Here is a 16,848-nt window from a genome sequence, read left to right as displayed (position 1 = left end):
GCGGGGACACTGGGGAAAGGGGAAACACACATCAACACGCAGGACAAAGATCTGCGTTTCTCTGCCTGCTACAGCCTCGGCTGCGTTGGGTCGCATCAACATACAGGACAAAGACCTGTGTTCCTCTGCCACAGCCTCCTCTTTCAGCCTGTTGTAATTGCAAATGCTGCACTGAGCTCTCTTTTACTTTGATAAGTTTTGTGTCTACATGAAAACGGGCAGAACAACGTCCATGCGTGTGTCACGCTGAAAGCGGCTGGTGAACCTCTTGGGAACATGGCTGTAGCTCTGCAATGACTTTGTGGTACAGGTCAAAGGGAAAATAACGAAAGAAACTGAATATAAAACGGAAAAGCTTTTAAGCGTTTTCTGTTCACCCAAACTAGATGGGTGTACTGTCATCTTTTCAGTAATTTTTAGCATTTGCATGTTGTTGTATATGAATAACGAAATTAACAAAATCTATGTTTGAAAAAACTGTGAAGAGTTCCGTGTTTACATGAAAGTGGGCAGAACAACGTCCGTGTATGACTCACTGCCGAAAGCGGCTGGTGAACCTCTTGGGAACATGGCTGTAGCTCTGCTAAATAATACAGGCAGCCAGCCCTATTATTCATTTGTTATTTTCTTGTATGCCAAAATATAAAAATGTTCAGTAATTACAACTTCTGCTCCCACCAGGATTCGAACCCGTATACCCGGGTAAAAAATTGACACATCAAGGCTGTTAAACAATAAACAAACCATTACAGTTACAGTTACAATGACACACACAGTCAAAACAAATTCTTGCTATATCTAGTGCACCACTCCCCCATTTCTCTCGTAGCCTGCATTTGCACATCCATGCATTTGTGTTTTGGTCACTCTTTGTCTGGACACATGACTTCGAAACACGTCACGTGTTTGTGTAACTTTTAAGACCAAAACAAATTATAAGGAGAACGACTTTGTGTTTTCCGTTTGTCTCTAAACAATAAAAACAGACTAACTCCAATTCCATGTCTTTTTGTAAAAAACACATTTTTGCCTGGTTTATTGTTTGTAAGGCGGTGCTTTGATTAAAATCCATTTGCCGCTCATCGCAAGAGAAACGCCGGTGAAAGTGGCTGGATGGACGGATGGGAAATGAAAAACGTTGAAATGTACACGGGCTGATTAAGATTGATCTCAGCCACTCAGTTACAATGACACGCACAGTCAAAACAAGTCAAACTGCAGTTCTGCAGACACAGAGTAAACACGTACGAACAAACATGCTGCTGTAATGCGTTGCTGTAGATCTGCTGATTTCTGGCGTCCTGTCAAAGTTACGATCGACAACTGCTGTAAAAAAAATTCCTATGGTTATTACAGTTATTGATGTAAAATCTACGACTATTGGAAAACATTCATTAACAAGTTGTGGAAGTTTAACACCTAAATAAGCGACTGTAGTCGCAGATGGACTGCGCTCTACGTCTTTACCTGGCCATGTGCATTCAAATTATATTAATTAAACCGCAACCCATAATCATAGAATTATGTGAAGCCAATATATTGTATCAGACGTTAGAGCGGTGGGTGGGTACATATTCTTAAGAGACGCCTGCTATTTAAAGACACAAAAAAGCTGAGGAGAATGAAAACAAGAACATTTTGCTGCTGTGGCGCTGCCTGTTTTAAACCACACAGAACAATTATAACTTTGCACCACCTTTGCTACACCACCTGGTGGTTAAAACGAGACTAGCGTCCTGATTTTTTTCAGCAGGCTGCAGGATTAAAAATCTTTAGTCAGCGACGCAGCCGCTGTACTGTGGCGCCGCGACGGTATTGCAGTGAAAACGCTAGTCACTTTGAACCGCTACCACCCTAACCCTAACCCTGTATATACACTGGGTATACTGGGTTACCAACAGGAGGTACAGGTAGATTAACCTAACTCTTTTCAGGTGTTTCGGAATCGGCATACTCAGGGTAAGCTGGTTCTGGGTTAATCAACCGAGAGTTTTGGGATTTAGCAAAAGGTTAATCAATCCTGCTTTTTGGAACATACCCCTTGTTAGAAAGTCAAGCTCATGAAGTAACAACACCTGTAATTTTTATTTAATATTTTTCATCAGCATTATTTTTATTATTTTGTCATGATTTAGGGGCAATGGGTAGCACTGTTGCCTCACAGCAAGGAGGGCCTGGGTTCGATTCCCAGGGCGGTCCGGGTGCCTTTCTGTGTGAAGTATTTATGTTCTTCCCGTGTTCACGTGGGTTCTTTCTGGGTCCTCCGGGCTTCGTACCACGGTCCAAAACATGCATTAGGTTCATTGGTCACTTTAGACTGAATGGATCTGCCCGGTAGAAGAGGGCGGGGCCTGGCCTTTAAGGACAGCAGCCAAACACCAGTTAGGGTAGGTTGGAGTTTGAGCGAGCAAGTTGGCGGAGATAGGTCTTTCAATGCTCGCGATCTTGCTCAACCCTGTGTTTTGTATGGTTTGTTTTCTTGTTATTCTTTTTTTTGGGGGGGGCACTGAGTTTTTGTGTTGTTCACCTTCTATAAATTGCACTTGGGGTTTTTTGTACTGCACTTTGGCTGCCATTAAACTTACCATCTGTGAAGTAAGCACAGAGTGTAAACATTTCTTATTCAGTGTCACATGCTGCAGAAGTGAGGTAGGACATAAGAGATTCACAGGACGGTGGAATAAACAATTACTGGAATAAACAATTACTTACTTTAATTAATTACTCTTGACTAGGTTTTTGAGATACCTTGGAAATTAACTCTCTCCTTTACGCAGGAGATGGCAAGTTGCTCTAGGACCTACATACATTGCAACTGAGGAGGAATCCTTATCCCTTTATCATCATTGTGACTGTCCACTGACGTGGTAGGACTTACAAGCCCACCTCGACCTGAATTGTAAAAGGATCAACTCACTACCTGATGACTGACATTGACCGATCAACATTGAGAACACACAAACTGTAAGGGGGGTGACTGTTGCGATGTTAAACAACAGCACAGCTTCAGTATATAGTGTTTGAGAACTGCAACCATTTTTAAGACGCCCAAAGCGCCGCTGATGAATGAATGACTCGAAATGATTGGTTCACTTTACTGAAATGATCTGGCAGCCCACAGACACGCTCACTGGCGAGGGGAAAAACTGACACACACGCAGACGGACCACGGGCCTGGGTCCTTAACACCCCCCCTCTAAAAAACAAACCTTACTGAAAAGAGGGTTCGTATTATGAGTGGGATAGCACATGAGCCAGTTTAAAGTACCCTTCTTGTGTTGTGTTGTATTGTACCTCTACATTGAAGTCCTGTTCCACCTCAGGGAACCCGTCAGTGTTCGCTAACGATGCTGTGAGAGAACGCGAGACTCTGCGAGAACAGCACGAGAAATTCAACAAGGCGGCGCGACACCGGTATTAAACAACAGCGCGACAAACTATCCGCCAATTTAAATAAATAAATAACGACCTTATTTACGGAAAATAACTGTTCCCAGTTCCCCTAGGAGATCCTCGACCGCCGCCGCCGCCGACGACTGTTCCCCATCAGTAAGAGGTTCATGGCAGAAGGCTGCAGGGCTGTTATCAGCGTCGACAAACTGTACGTCAACGGAGAGCTCTACCGGGACCGGGAAGCAACTCCGTGGCTGTACTAGCAGGTGGTATGTAAAAACAATGGTTTAATGTATAAGGTTTGTTAAAAAAATAATAGATGCAATGCAACTATGTGTTATAACTTTACATCCAGTATTCAAACTCGTTCTCTCGCAGATGTTTCATGTAAATGTTTATTGTCAATCTAATGTCACTCACCCACTCACTTTGCAAAGCGCTCATCATACTTAATCACTCACTTTCCTTTCACTTTAATTTTCCTTCCCTTTACTCTTTTTCCTTCACCTACTTTCACTCCACACTGTGTACATCCTTTTCTCTATTCTTCTTCCACATAGTCAGCCAGCTATGTAGCCCTTCAGCAGCCACACACAAACATCTACTGCACAGGGGAAACACGTGCACATACATAGATAACACACAACTCAAAATACACAGGTACTTAAGGTTAGCCACACACCTAAAGTCTGTCACACTACATACATACATACAAGACTAGTGATCAACAGCAGTCAGGTAAGATATGACACCACTGAAGATTGTCACCTGGAATGTACGTGGAATCAATAAGAAGGAGAAACGATTTAAAATATTTAACCATTTGAAAACCCTACAAGCAGACATTGTTTTACTACAGGAAACTCATATTCCCAAAATTATAAATTACACTCTGGCATCAGCAGAGTTCCCACATGCTTACTTAGCCGGTTACAATTCTAAACAAAGAGGGGTCGCCATCCTGATAAATAAAAAGATTAACTTTACTCATAACGATACCTTTGTAGATCCAGAAGGGAGATATATAATCATTAATATTTTGATAGGAAACATTGAATATTGCATAGCTAATGTGTATGGCCCTAATGCTGACGACCCCTCTTTCTTTCACAGCTTCTTCACATCACTGTCTGCTCACTCTGGTTCCAAACTTATAGTAGGAGGGGACTTTAATTTAGTATTTAACCCAGAGTTGGACAGGCTAAGCAAAGCTGTGAGCAACAGGAACTGGCAATCAGTACAGACCTTAAAACAGTACATGGATGACTTCGGTCTCTGTGACACATGGCGTTCTCTTCATCCTACATCCAGGGAATATACCTTTTTCTCACCAGTTCACCACTCTCACTCCCGTATAGATTATATTTTAGTAAATAACTCAGTCTTACAAGATGTCTCTGACACCAATATTCACTCTATCACAATCAGTGATCATGCACCAATGTCCATTTCGTTGATTAAGACAGCCACACCATCAACCAGGAATTGGAGGTTTAATACATCATTACTCAATGATCAAGACTTCATCAGTTATGTCAGGAGAGAATGGAAAACCTTTATAGAAATCAACGATACACCGGAAATCTCACCCTGTGTTCTTTGGGAGACTGGGAAGGGAGTTATGCGCGGTAGAATTATTTCATATTCATCACACAAGAAAAAAAGGACATGTTACTTGAATTAGAATTAGAGCAAAAAATAAAATCTCTAGAGATTAAATATGCTGCCTCTCCAACCAATGATAGAATCCTAGAAGACCTAAAGAATCTAAAGCTGAAATTAAATAATATAATTGATTGCAAAACTCAGTTTCAGATAGACCAATTACGGTGGGAGAACTTTGACCATGCTAACAAATGTGGTAAATTTCTACCTAACCAATTAAAAAATAATAAAGAAAAACAAATCATCCATTCAACAACTAATAAGGAAGGCAACATTACTCGTGATCCCCATGAAATAAATGATACCTTTAAAAACTTTTACCAAGAGTTATATACGTCCCAAATAGATCCATCCACTTGAGCCATAGAGGCGTTTCTGAATAAACTAGAACTGCCAAAGCTAAATGAAGAACAATCCACAACTCTAGACTCATTGTTATCTTTGGCAGAACTACATGAAGAAGAACTACTCTGCAGGAGATGCCCAATAAATAAGCTCCAGGACCAGATGGATTCCCAACTGAATTTTATAAAGAGTTCTGGTCCATGCTGGCACCCAGCTTTTACAAAATGGTAGCTGAAATTAAACAACAACATTCATTACCCACAAATATGAATTCTGGCTTCATAAGCCTGCTCCAAAAACCAGGAAAAGACCCTACACTCCCATCGAGTTATAGACCAATTTTACTAATAAATGTAGATCTAAAAATAGTGTGTAAAGCACTTGCTAGAAGATTAGAAAAAATCACTCCATATATAATTCACTCTGATCAAACAGGCTTCATTAAAGGTAGACAGTCAACAAACAATATGAACAGACTAATTAATTTAATTGATTATGTCACCATCCATAAACTAGAGTCAGCCATCGTCTCCTTAGATGCAGAAAAAGCTTTTGATAGCGTAAACTGGAAGTTTCTTTTAGCCACTCTGCACAAAATCGGCTTTGGGGAAACATTCATAGACTGGATCCAAATATTATACAACTCAGCAAACGCTGCAGTCAGAACAAACAACCAGATCTCACCAAGGTTTAATCTGCATAGAGGGACAAGACAGGGCTGCCCACTTTCCCCATTACTATTTGCAATATTTATTGAACCTCTAGCCGCAGCAATAAGACAGCATGAAGGAATTACTGGAATATCGACCAAATCAGTAAATCATAAAAAAAGTTTATATGCTGACGATGTGTTACTGTTTCTCCTGGAGCCACAGACGTCTCTTCCTACAACTATCAGCCTCATAGATGAATTCTCAGGACTTTCAGAGTACTCTATTAACTGGACCAAATCTATAGTGCTACCACTTAACCTTAAGGTGACTAACATCTCTTCTACCACACTCCATTCAGGGAACATTAAATACTTGGGCATTGAATTGTCGTCTAGGCTATCAGAGCTTATTGATCTAAACTACAATCCATTATTAAAACAAATAGAAGCCAACCTCAAAAGATGGCAGTCCTTACCCATTTCACTTATGGGAAGAATTGCCACCATAAAAATGATGATCCTGCTAAAAATTAATTACATACTCTCAATGATTCCAACTCAGCCAGCCCAGGTGTGGTTTAAGACATTAGACTCCTACATCTCACAGTTTTTGTGGAAAACCAAGCCACCACGAATTAGTTTAAAACTCTTCAAAAATCCAGACACTGCGGCGGCCTAGAACTACTTAACTTCCACCACTATTTTCTTGCCAATAGACTGAAGCATATCCACAAATGGATAAAACCCATGCCAGCAGACTCCTCCTGGATAGACATTGAACAAACATTTTGTGGAAATATTAAAGTTGCAGATCTGCCCTTTATCAGCACCAAAATCAAACATCATAGTTGTTACCAGAGCATTAGAATAAAAGCATCTCTGCAAGCCTGGTGAGAGTGTCTTAAAATTAATGGGTCTTCGCTTACTCTTTGCCAAAACACACCTCTCTGGAACAATCCAGACATCATACAAAACAAAAAGGCAATACACTTTCCAACTTGGCATATCAAAGGGATAACACATCTGAAACATGTTTACACAAGAGACAAGTTTACCTCTTTTGAAGAACTAGTGTCCCACTATGAAATCACTAGTGCCAATTTCTTAGAATACCAACAACTAAAGTCAATACTTAATGCCAAAAGTAAGAATACTGCCATCCACATGCAACCACCACCAGTAATAGAGCAATTTATTGATATGTCAGGGAAAAGGACAGTATCCAAAATCTATATCTTAATTTCCAATGTAGACCAGACAGTAAGCCTTCCGATCTCTAAATGGGAAGCTGATCTCAATATCACCACTAATTACACGTTCTGGAATAACATATGTTCTAATTTATTCAGAATGACAAAAAATACAAATTTACAACTAATACAATACAAAATTCTTCATAGAACTTACTATACAGGACAAAGGATGTTCCAAATAGGTCTCACAAACTCAGATATTTGCCCTCACTGTACAGATAACACAGCAGATAGATTCCTACATGCATTCTGGTCATGTTCACCTGTGCAGCAATTTTGACAAAGAGTATGTGAACACCTGTCAACCCAGTTAAGCTGTCCAATCCCAGCGGCCCCTGAACTTTGTCTTCTAGGAGATCTAAGTGGGCTTGATCTAGAGACAAACTCATCACACACACTTCTTTCTGCCCTCTGTGTCGTAAAGAGAATCATCCTCATGAACTGGAAAACTAAAAAAAATTTAAGCATTACTCAGTACCTGAACAGCTTGTTAGATTATACCACCTTAGACACATTGCTTCATCAAATCAATGACCAAAACTGTACTCTGATTGATTCCATCTCCAGGTAAGGATGCGTGGGGCTCGGGTACTGCGTCATGTCTGGCACAGTGGTGGTGGAGTGACTAGTGGTTGGGGGTGCCTGCCTGCCTAAGGAACCAGGACAACGGGCTGGTGGACTCTGGGCTGGCCGCACGGGTCCCCTGCGGTGGGGGTGTGGTGGCTGCTGAGACCGGCGGTCCTGTGGCGGAGTAGGGCCATTTTGAGGGTTGGCGTGTGCCTGTCTCCGGGGAGCCGGAGGCGGGCCTCCCTGACGGTGTGCGGGGGCGGACCTGGGAGTGGAGACCTGAGTGACTTGCGTCCGGGGGACTCCCTCTGGGGGTGCCTGCCTGTGCCCGGAGGGGTGTCTCTCCCCTGGGGCGCTGCCCCTGCTCGGGTGGGGCGCTGCCTGCCCTAGCGGTCCGACGCCCTCTGGTGACTGCTCAGGCCGGTTGCAGGGGAGTTGGCGGACTACTCAGGCTAGAACCTTCATTGGGCCCTGGGCGGAGGGCTGGCCCTCAATGCACAACCGCAGAGTATGTGTGTGGGTTTGAGTGTAGCACTACACGGGGCGAGCATGGGCATACTTGAGCGAGAGAGTAGGTAAGTGTGAAAGAAGGGTGAGGATGGCTCTGGCTGTGCTGCGTTTGGCACCTGGGCAGTAGTACTGCGGTCCCTGGGTCTTGGCTGTCCCTTCCTGGCTGGGGGTTGTGGGGGGTGGTGGGATGGGTAGCAAAGCCAGTCGGGAACCTGGCTCTGCGGACCCTGGTGCTCTGCTTTCCAACTACATTTCTCCGCATTCATCCACTTAGGTCTGCAAGGGGCGTCCTGCTGATGGAGGGACCAGGGCTACTGGGAAGTGGTTCCGTCCCTTCCAAGTGGGATGCTCTGCAGTTTTAATTGCATTAGTCATACACACTTGTCCAGGAATCTGGGGGCTCCTTCCGGGGGGGCCAGTAGTCGGAGCCTTCCCATTGATGGCTCTGTCTGCTGGACCCCTCGGAGAATTGGCTATCTCCCAAAGTTCCTCATACTTAGCCACATACACATACATTTAGGGCCGGGGGTGGGCTCCTTCACTGGGGCCTGGGGCTGAGGCCAGTTGTGGCCTCGCCCACTGGCCCTGGTGGAGAGATCACCACCCAATTTTAACTGCAAAAAGACATTTAGGGCGAGGGGGGGCACTGTCCGGGGGACACACCGTCAGCCAGCGGTTGTGCTTCTGGAGGTGTCACCCACCTTCAGTGCACTTTAGTTCCACACACTCACGTCCAAGCTGGGTTGCAGGGTTCTGGGGTGCCTTTTTCTGCTGCCCTCTGCCTCCCCCGGGTTGGAGGGGTTGGGCGGGGCTTGGGAGGAGCTGCGGTCCCTGCCTGGGGCCACATGGTCGGCAGGCCGGAGACCTACCCTCCCCACGAATGTGACCAGGCGATTGGTGTGGGTGAGAGAATGTATCTGAGAGTGCATTGGTTCACGTATGATTGACTAGTTTGTTGTGAGAGAGTTTGTGGTGTGTGTGGGTTGTTGTGTGTGGATGTACGATGTGTGTGTGTGTGTGTGTGTGTGTGGTGCGGTTGGAGTGTGGGGGGTCCGGTTTCCCGCCCGGGGTACATTGATCTTCTGCCTGGGTGGTCTCTTTTCTCCTGACCCCCACCAATTGCTGGCCTTGTGCTGCAGGCCGGTGTGGTGCCAGGGGATGAGGTCGGGCCGATGGTGTAGGCCCCGCTCCGCTCGTGTGGGGGTGGTGGACTGGGGGCGGGCCCCACTCTGGGCGCGGGGGCATCTTCTGGCGGGCTCCCTACGGACCGTGGGTCATCGGGCTCTACTCTTTCAGGCCGACCCTCCCGCCGGGGGGAGTGTTTGCCCCTGGTTCTCATGGGGCGGACAGTGTTGACCCCCGGTGGCCCACTCTGACCTTGGGTGCTGTCTCTTTGGCTGCTGCAGCTCTGCCTGGGGGCTCTGTGTGGGCGGCTTGGGTCGCAACACCTGCCCTCCTGGACCTAAAGGTGTGTGGGCCCCCTGGCTGCTAGTATTCTCTCCTCTGCTTGTTGGATGGGCGTAGTGGCCGAGCCCCTCACATCACCCTGGCTTCCACAAGTGGCATTGTTCATGCACCACCGTCTGCCTTACCCTTTGGGTGAATAATATTAAGCTACAGCCTTACTAACCTTGTAGTGGGACACTTTCCAAATCCAACTGTAAGTATTATTGATACTTATCACTACCAATATCAATAATGTGTGAATATGGAATTTGTGGTTTTGTATGTCATGACTTTTATTAAGTAGTATGGGATATATATAATAATGCACATATGTATGTATATTATGTATATGATATGTATATGTTTGTATGAGTATGTGCACATACCTTAGCACTATTATTGGTATTAGTATTAATCTCCAAGGTAAACCACAGTACAAAAGTTGTTTAGTTATGAATTTGTTAGCCTAAGGTACATCCCTGCTTCTTTTTTTTTTTTTTTTTTTTTCTCTCCGATTGTTTACTTAACAGATTTGCTTGGTTTCAGCAGCTGGTTGCACCCCCCTCCCGCATACACACCCTAAAGCAGAAACCTAACCTGTCCACCAACACAGCAACATCACACATATTTTGAATTAGCTAAATAAATCATTAAATAAACCATAAATCAGGAAGAGTGTATATATATTCTATATATACTCTTCTTGTTAAAGCAAAGCTGTCCATCAAAATATGGCATTCAGCGTAAGATATGCTGCTTGCTAAACTGCTGGACAGAACAAAAAAAAAAAATTGTAATCGATACAGAGAAGATTAGCATGGCCCCTGCGAAAGGATGACACGCAAATTTGTGAAGCGTTTCCACATTTTGATGTGCCTTCATTACTCCTAACGGAAGCACAACTTTTTTCAGACATAGATGTGCACGGCTTGTTTACAGATTTAAAAAGATGAACTCAGTGAGGTCAAATTTGGTGCAGAAATTGTTATATGTGTTTGCTCTGGAAGAAAAAAAAAAGAAGTCCTGTTCCACACACACACACACACACACACACACACACACACACACACACACAGTCTGGTTGTCACCAGTAGTGGGGACAACTTGTTTAAGCATCACTTTGGGGACTACCCTTTCCCGAAGGGCTACTGGTTTGAAAAAAATCAGGTAAATTTGCCTTTACACAGAGAGCTCATACACACGTTCAGATACACACAATTCTGGAATTTCTGAATTCAGACTTTCTAATTACGCTTTTTGGGGACATCTGGAAAAACCAATAAACATGTGTTATGGGAACCTAATTTGCATAGTTAACACTTCGTCATTTGACTTCTGGGGACTTAATAATTATAACTCAGATTATTGCAGATAACTCACCTAGACGATTACCTAGAAGCAAAGGTAGAGAGTAGAGTATAAAAAGGTTTCAAAATATTAGTAACCTAACATGCAGGTATGCAGAGTGGACATTCTTACACAACGTAAGTTATAAACTCCTTTAAATTGTTTAACTAAAGGTTTTTTATAAAACAGCTTGCAAATACTTTGCTACAACAGCAGCAGTTAACAAATAAAAGTTACACAGGCCAGACTCAAACTTGACATTACTGTTTGTTCCATGAACCTATAGTGCCAGTCTATACATTTAACATTTACTGAGCACTTTCTTTTTGTAGGCTGTAATACTATTATAAACAAAGAATTTAACAAGTTTGGTTCTTCAGAGCCTCTTGTTCAGCTCTCAGGCATCTCTCTAATTCTAATTCACTCGTGGGGACATCGTACATGACCAACAATATAGGGTAATTTTACTCAAATTAAAGTCAAGACTGAAGTTTTAATCTGTTGTCAATTTCCTATGATGATTGGCTTTTAAGATGCATCAAATCAAAGTGTATAGCTACAATTATTGAAAGTCTATAATTATTTCAAATATGCTTCTTCTAAACTACATAACAGACAATGTCATTTCAGTTTGTCATGTGCTGAATACAAGCACTTGAAAGGCAGACAACTGAATGCTAAAATATCGCAATTAAAACAAATATCCTCAAAAATAACTTATTACCATCACAGCATGTCTTAACCTGTTGTCAGTATCAGTAGTCTGTCATGTGCTGTCAACAAGCCTACCTCTGATTCACTGCTGGGTGTTCATGCAGCTTCAGTCATTGCAAATGAAGACAAAGCAGCATGGGACACTTTTGCAGGCTTTGAGCCACCCTTTCTGTCTGCTAATGTCTGCTACGATTTCAAAATCAAAGATTACGACTAATTACCCTTACTAAAAAAAGAGCTGCCCCAGTAACACAAAATCATTTCAGACACTTCATACAAGAGATGTGTCCTTATTTTTTCAGTACTTTCTTCAGACTTTCTTCAGTTGTTTGTTAAACAATGACCTGCCGTCCATTATAAGGGCATACGGCCTCAATTTTTAAATGTTAATTTTTTACATATAGAAAAAATCCTACTGTAATTGTTTGTTATTTTTTACATATAACCCATATTTTCAGGAGCGAATTAAGCTAAAATGAGAGTGACAAACCTTTCTTCATGGGGAGTCGTCTCCCCCAGATCTCTTCATCTGCTTTTATGTCCATACAGGCAAACTTTGTTTGGGTGTTTGTGTTTATTATTTACCAACCGCCCAAATGATCCATCCTCTCTAAAAGCATCAATACTTGTGGTACAAAAGTAAAAATAAATTAATTAGAAATTTAGAATTGTTAAAAGATCATGTTGATTTTATAATTTAATGTTGCATGAGTTGACCAACAAAAAACTTAAATTCCACCACCATGTTTGTCCTCTCCACTTGAAGTAAAAAAAGAAACCACAGCAAGATTGATGGCAAATCTTTTTTCTACTCTCAGCTTCAGCATCAGTTAACATTGTCACTGAAAATGCAAAAAAGGCAAGATCCAAAACAACATTATATATTTAAAACATTCAATATATATGTATTATAATCTAAACACAATTTCAATATTCCAATTGTCCAACATATCTATTAGCCTTGCCAATAAATATTAAACTACAGTTGTAGCACTTCAACGCGACCACCTTTTTTACTGCAGTACGGTCGCGTCACCACCGCACAACGGGTTTGTCCCCAACTAAAGATTTTTAATCCTGCAGCAAGCTGAAAAAAATCAGGGTGTTAATCTCGTTTTAACCACCAGGTGGCGCAAAGATGTGAGGTCCGACTGTTCATTTCTATCTGTGTCTGCACATTAAGCACAAAAAACAAGGTCATATTATTGTATCATTAAATGCAGAGTAGTTCATTTTTAAATAATATATATTATTAAGCGTCTTTGCTCACTAGTGCGCGCTAGTGTTTGTTGTCAATTGCCGAAGCTGCTGATGTGTTCACACAGTTACCAGGCCAGCCGAGAGACAAAAATAAATAAATAAGGATTATAAATAAATAAGAATAATATATTTATAATATATAATATATTAATATATATAATGATATAAGAATAATATATAAAATAGGAATCTATACTTATTCATCAATCTGTGTTATAAATGTATATATGTATATGTATCATATGTGTATCTGTACTTGTCTTCCTGTTTGTTGGTCATGAAGAAAAAATACAAAACAGGATTTTGGTTTCTCTTGATATGAGCGACAAACGAAATTCAAGTGTTGTTGTTTTTTCGACACAAGGCACGGAGTTGGATTTAAAGCTGATTTTTCATATTGAGAAAAAAGCAGACAACGAAAAAATAAGTCGTTCTCTCGTTATAGCAGCTTTTAAGTTGGTGGAGAAACCAAAATGTATGCATGTGTTAATACAGGCAACGAGAGAATCAGGGAAGTGGCGTCACCGTCTGAAGCAGACATTGATGTGACTGAGGAGCCACTTCATAGGCAGATGACTTGGATCAAGTTGTCAATGTGCGCTAGTGTTTGTTGTCAATTGCTGAAGTTGCTTCTGTCTTTATACAGTATTTCCTCGAGTTTAAGTACTGTCGGGTCCGTGTACGTTCTACTGTAAGTCTGGTTTCCCAACCAGAGTAAAAGCTGGGATAACGAGACGAAAAGTCGTTGTAGAACGTTTTAGACCTGTTAGAACCTGTTAATGTGTCTGAACACGCAAGAAAGTGAGACTCTTATTTTAAAACACAGTACAACGACGACAGGAAGCCGGTGCTCAAGGGCAACTTAAGTAATGGATTTATATTTTCCATTCCAGACAACATCGGCTGAAATCAAGTCGTTTTCTGGTTAAGTTGTCCAGAAAATAGAATACAAAGAACATTCGTTGCCTCGTTTCTCTTAAGCGAAAAACGAAATTCAATCACAGCACCGTGTTAAAAACGAATAAAGCTGAAATAGAGCTGAAAACAGTGTTTTAAAAACAAGACCCGGAATTGGCTTTAAAGCAGTTTCCCATTTTCTCGTTTTGAGGAAAAAACGGAAAACAAGAAAACAAGTCGTTTCGTGTGTTTCCAAATGTTAACGGTTATACTGGATGAAAACAAAAATAACTCTGCTCTGCAGCATAAACCACTTTGACCAATTTTAAGTTGTGTGTGAGAACAGTTAAACCAGTAAGATATAGCCAATGTCCTTTAAACGGAAGCTCCAACATTTTACTGGAATGACATTAATCACAAGCGGAATGACAATAATCACAGCAAGTTCACCATAAACCAGCCATGATCAGGTACTCTACGTAAGATCCCTGTCAGAGGAGTCCAAAGTATCCAAATAATCAGGAGAGTTCTCCAAGAGCCAAGAACCACTCGGGCAGAACTTCAGGAAGACCTGGCATCAGCAGGTACTTTTGATTCAAAGAAAACAAGCAATGCAGTAAACCACCATGGCATCCATGCACACTCACCAAAGATCACTACAAATCTGCTGCCATCTACCAGAAAGCTGAAAATGAAAAGAGGGTGGACATTTCAGCAAGACAATGACCCCAAACACAAGGCCAAGGAAACAATGAAGTGGTTTCAAAGAAAGAAAATCAAGTTGCTTGAATGGCCCATTCAATGACCTGAGCTAAATCCCATAGAAAATCCATGGATAGAACTAAAGATCAAAGTTCATAAAAGAGGCCCAAGGAACCTTAAAGATCTAAAGACCATTTGTGTGGAAGAATGGGCAAGAATCACTCCTGAGCAATGCAGACGACGCTCTCCATACAAGAGGCGTCTACAAGCTGTAATCACCAACAAAGGCTTTTCTACAAAGTATTAAATAATGTGTGTTTAATACTTATTATTGCTCAACTTATATAATTAAATGTTCTGATTTCTTTGTGAATTAATTACTTGGCTTGATGGCTACATCTGGTGCAAATTTTGTGTCAATAGCCCACTTACAAATCCCCTTACTAATAAAAATGCTGATGTGTAAAATACTTATTTCCCCCGCTGTATCTGCAGAAAAACAAACTTTTATTACACAGGCAACACAGTGGATTTGGAACTCGCTCTGCGCCGTAAACACGGCGTCTGATGTTGATTCAGTCGCTAAAGCAAACTTTACATCCCTTCCCCCTTGTCACGAACGGCAAATAAAGGACCCAAATGCACAGCACCAGGACACGATGCGTACGGTGTAAAAGGGTGGGTTTATTCCAGAAACGAAGTCCAGTTCAAGCAGGGTCATACACGGGCCATCAGGTGTGGTTACAACAGGATCAGGTCGAGGCAGCGTCAGGGACAGACAAGGTCATACTCGAAGGGTCAGTACAATACCAAACGTCAGGCGTTGAATCGTGGTCAGGCAGGCAACAAGGTCGGCAACATGCAGGGCAGGTAATCACGGCAGACAAGACAGACGGATACTAGGCAGGCTCAGAGTCAACGGTCGGAAACAGGGTACACGCTATATGACAGGACTGGATAATGAAACAGAAAATGGCGGTAACTCACATGCAACGATCTGGCAAAGTGTTCTGGGACTGATGGTGCTTAAGTATACTGTGGGTGATTACTAATACGGAGCAGGTGTGACTAATGAGAACCGGAAGTAAAGCTGGAACCAAAACAGAAACCGGGAGACTACCAAAATAAAGACAGGAAGTGGAAACTGGAACCCAAAACATGATGATAAGACAGAGCAACAAAGTGCCTTTAAAATAAAACTAAAAACAGAGCCAGAACCTGACACCCCTACTCCGTATTGGCACAGAGACATTAACATATTGTCACTACTCTATATATCGGTATATAGGTGTAAAATACTTTAGCTCCGAGACGAAGAAAAACCTCCATGGGAGATCGGGTAGCATGATCAGCTGCACCTGTGGTCGTGGCTGTGGGACGCCAAAACCTTTCACTTTTTTTAAACCCTCTTCTTATGGTATTTCACACAAGTCTGGCAGGCTACCACTGCTAACTTGTAGAGGTTATTATATAATAAAAATAAATTGTAATAAACTCTCTCTGTGGTATGCGAGAACGCCAGGAGTCCGTAGATCTCCGACTCATTAATGCGCAAGTTGTTTGTTCTGCACATATTGATTCTGCATGACTGATAAGGACTGTTTTACACTTATTTACCTAAAGACAAAACTCAAAAGAGATAGAACAATTCGCTCAGCTGCCTAGTCTGTGGAACGCTCCCAGAGCATGCGAGAACGCCACATAATACGTATTTATTTACCGGAGCTTTCAAAGTCGGCAAAATCCAGAGTCGCTCAGATTTATTTGCAACAACTGATTCTCCCGCAGGGATTATATCATAATAAAATCAAACGCTGTACAGGCACTGGGTCTGTCTAAGCATACAGTACAGCTGCTTATTCCGGTGTTGAACTGCCATAACTTGGAAATACTACTATACTAAATACCACAATCGTCTGCTAAATAATACAGGCAGCCAGACCTATTAGTCATTTGTTATTATCTTGTAGGCCAAAATATAAAAATGAGATAACAACGCTGATTGTTCAGTAATTACAACTTCTGCTTCCACCGAGATTCGAACCCGGGCTAAAAAAACTGACTAGTCAAGACTGTTAAACAATAATTAACCATTAC

The 16,848-nt window shown here is 42.0% G+C and overlaps 1 non-coding gene across 1 annotated transcript; it reads left to right on the top strand.

Moving 5' to 3' along the window:
• The first annotated feature begins 10,596 nt into the window (after positions 1-10,596).
• On the top strand, positions 10,597-10,700 carry LOC114845232 (U6 spliceosomal RNA). The gene has a single exon (XR_003783844.1). It is a non-coding gene; the product is annotated as a U6 spliceosomal RNA (small nuclear RNA).
• The last annotated feature ends 6,148 nt before the right edge of the window (positions 10,701-16,848 follow it).

Source organism: Betta splendens, chromosome 17 (genome assembly GCF_900634795.4).
Source record: "Betta splendens chromosome 17, fBetSpl5.4, whole genome shotgun sequence".
Taxonomy (NCBI): Eukaryota; Metazoa; Chordata; class Actinopteri; order Anabantiformes; family Osphronemidae; genus Betta; species Betta splendens.
This window is presented reverse-complemented; position numbering and strand designations above follow the sequence as displayed.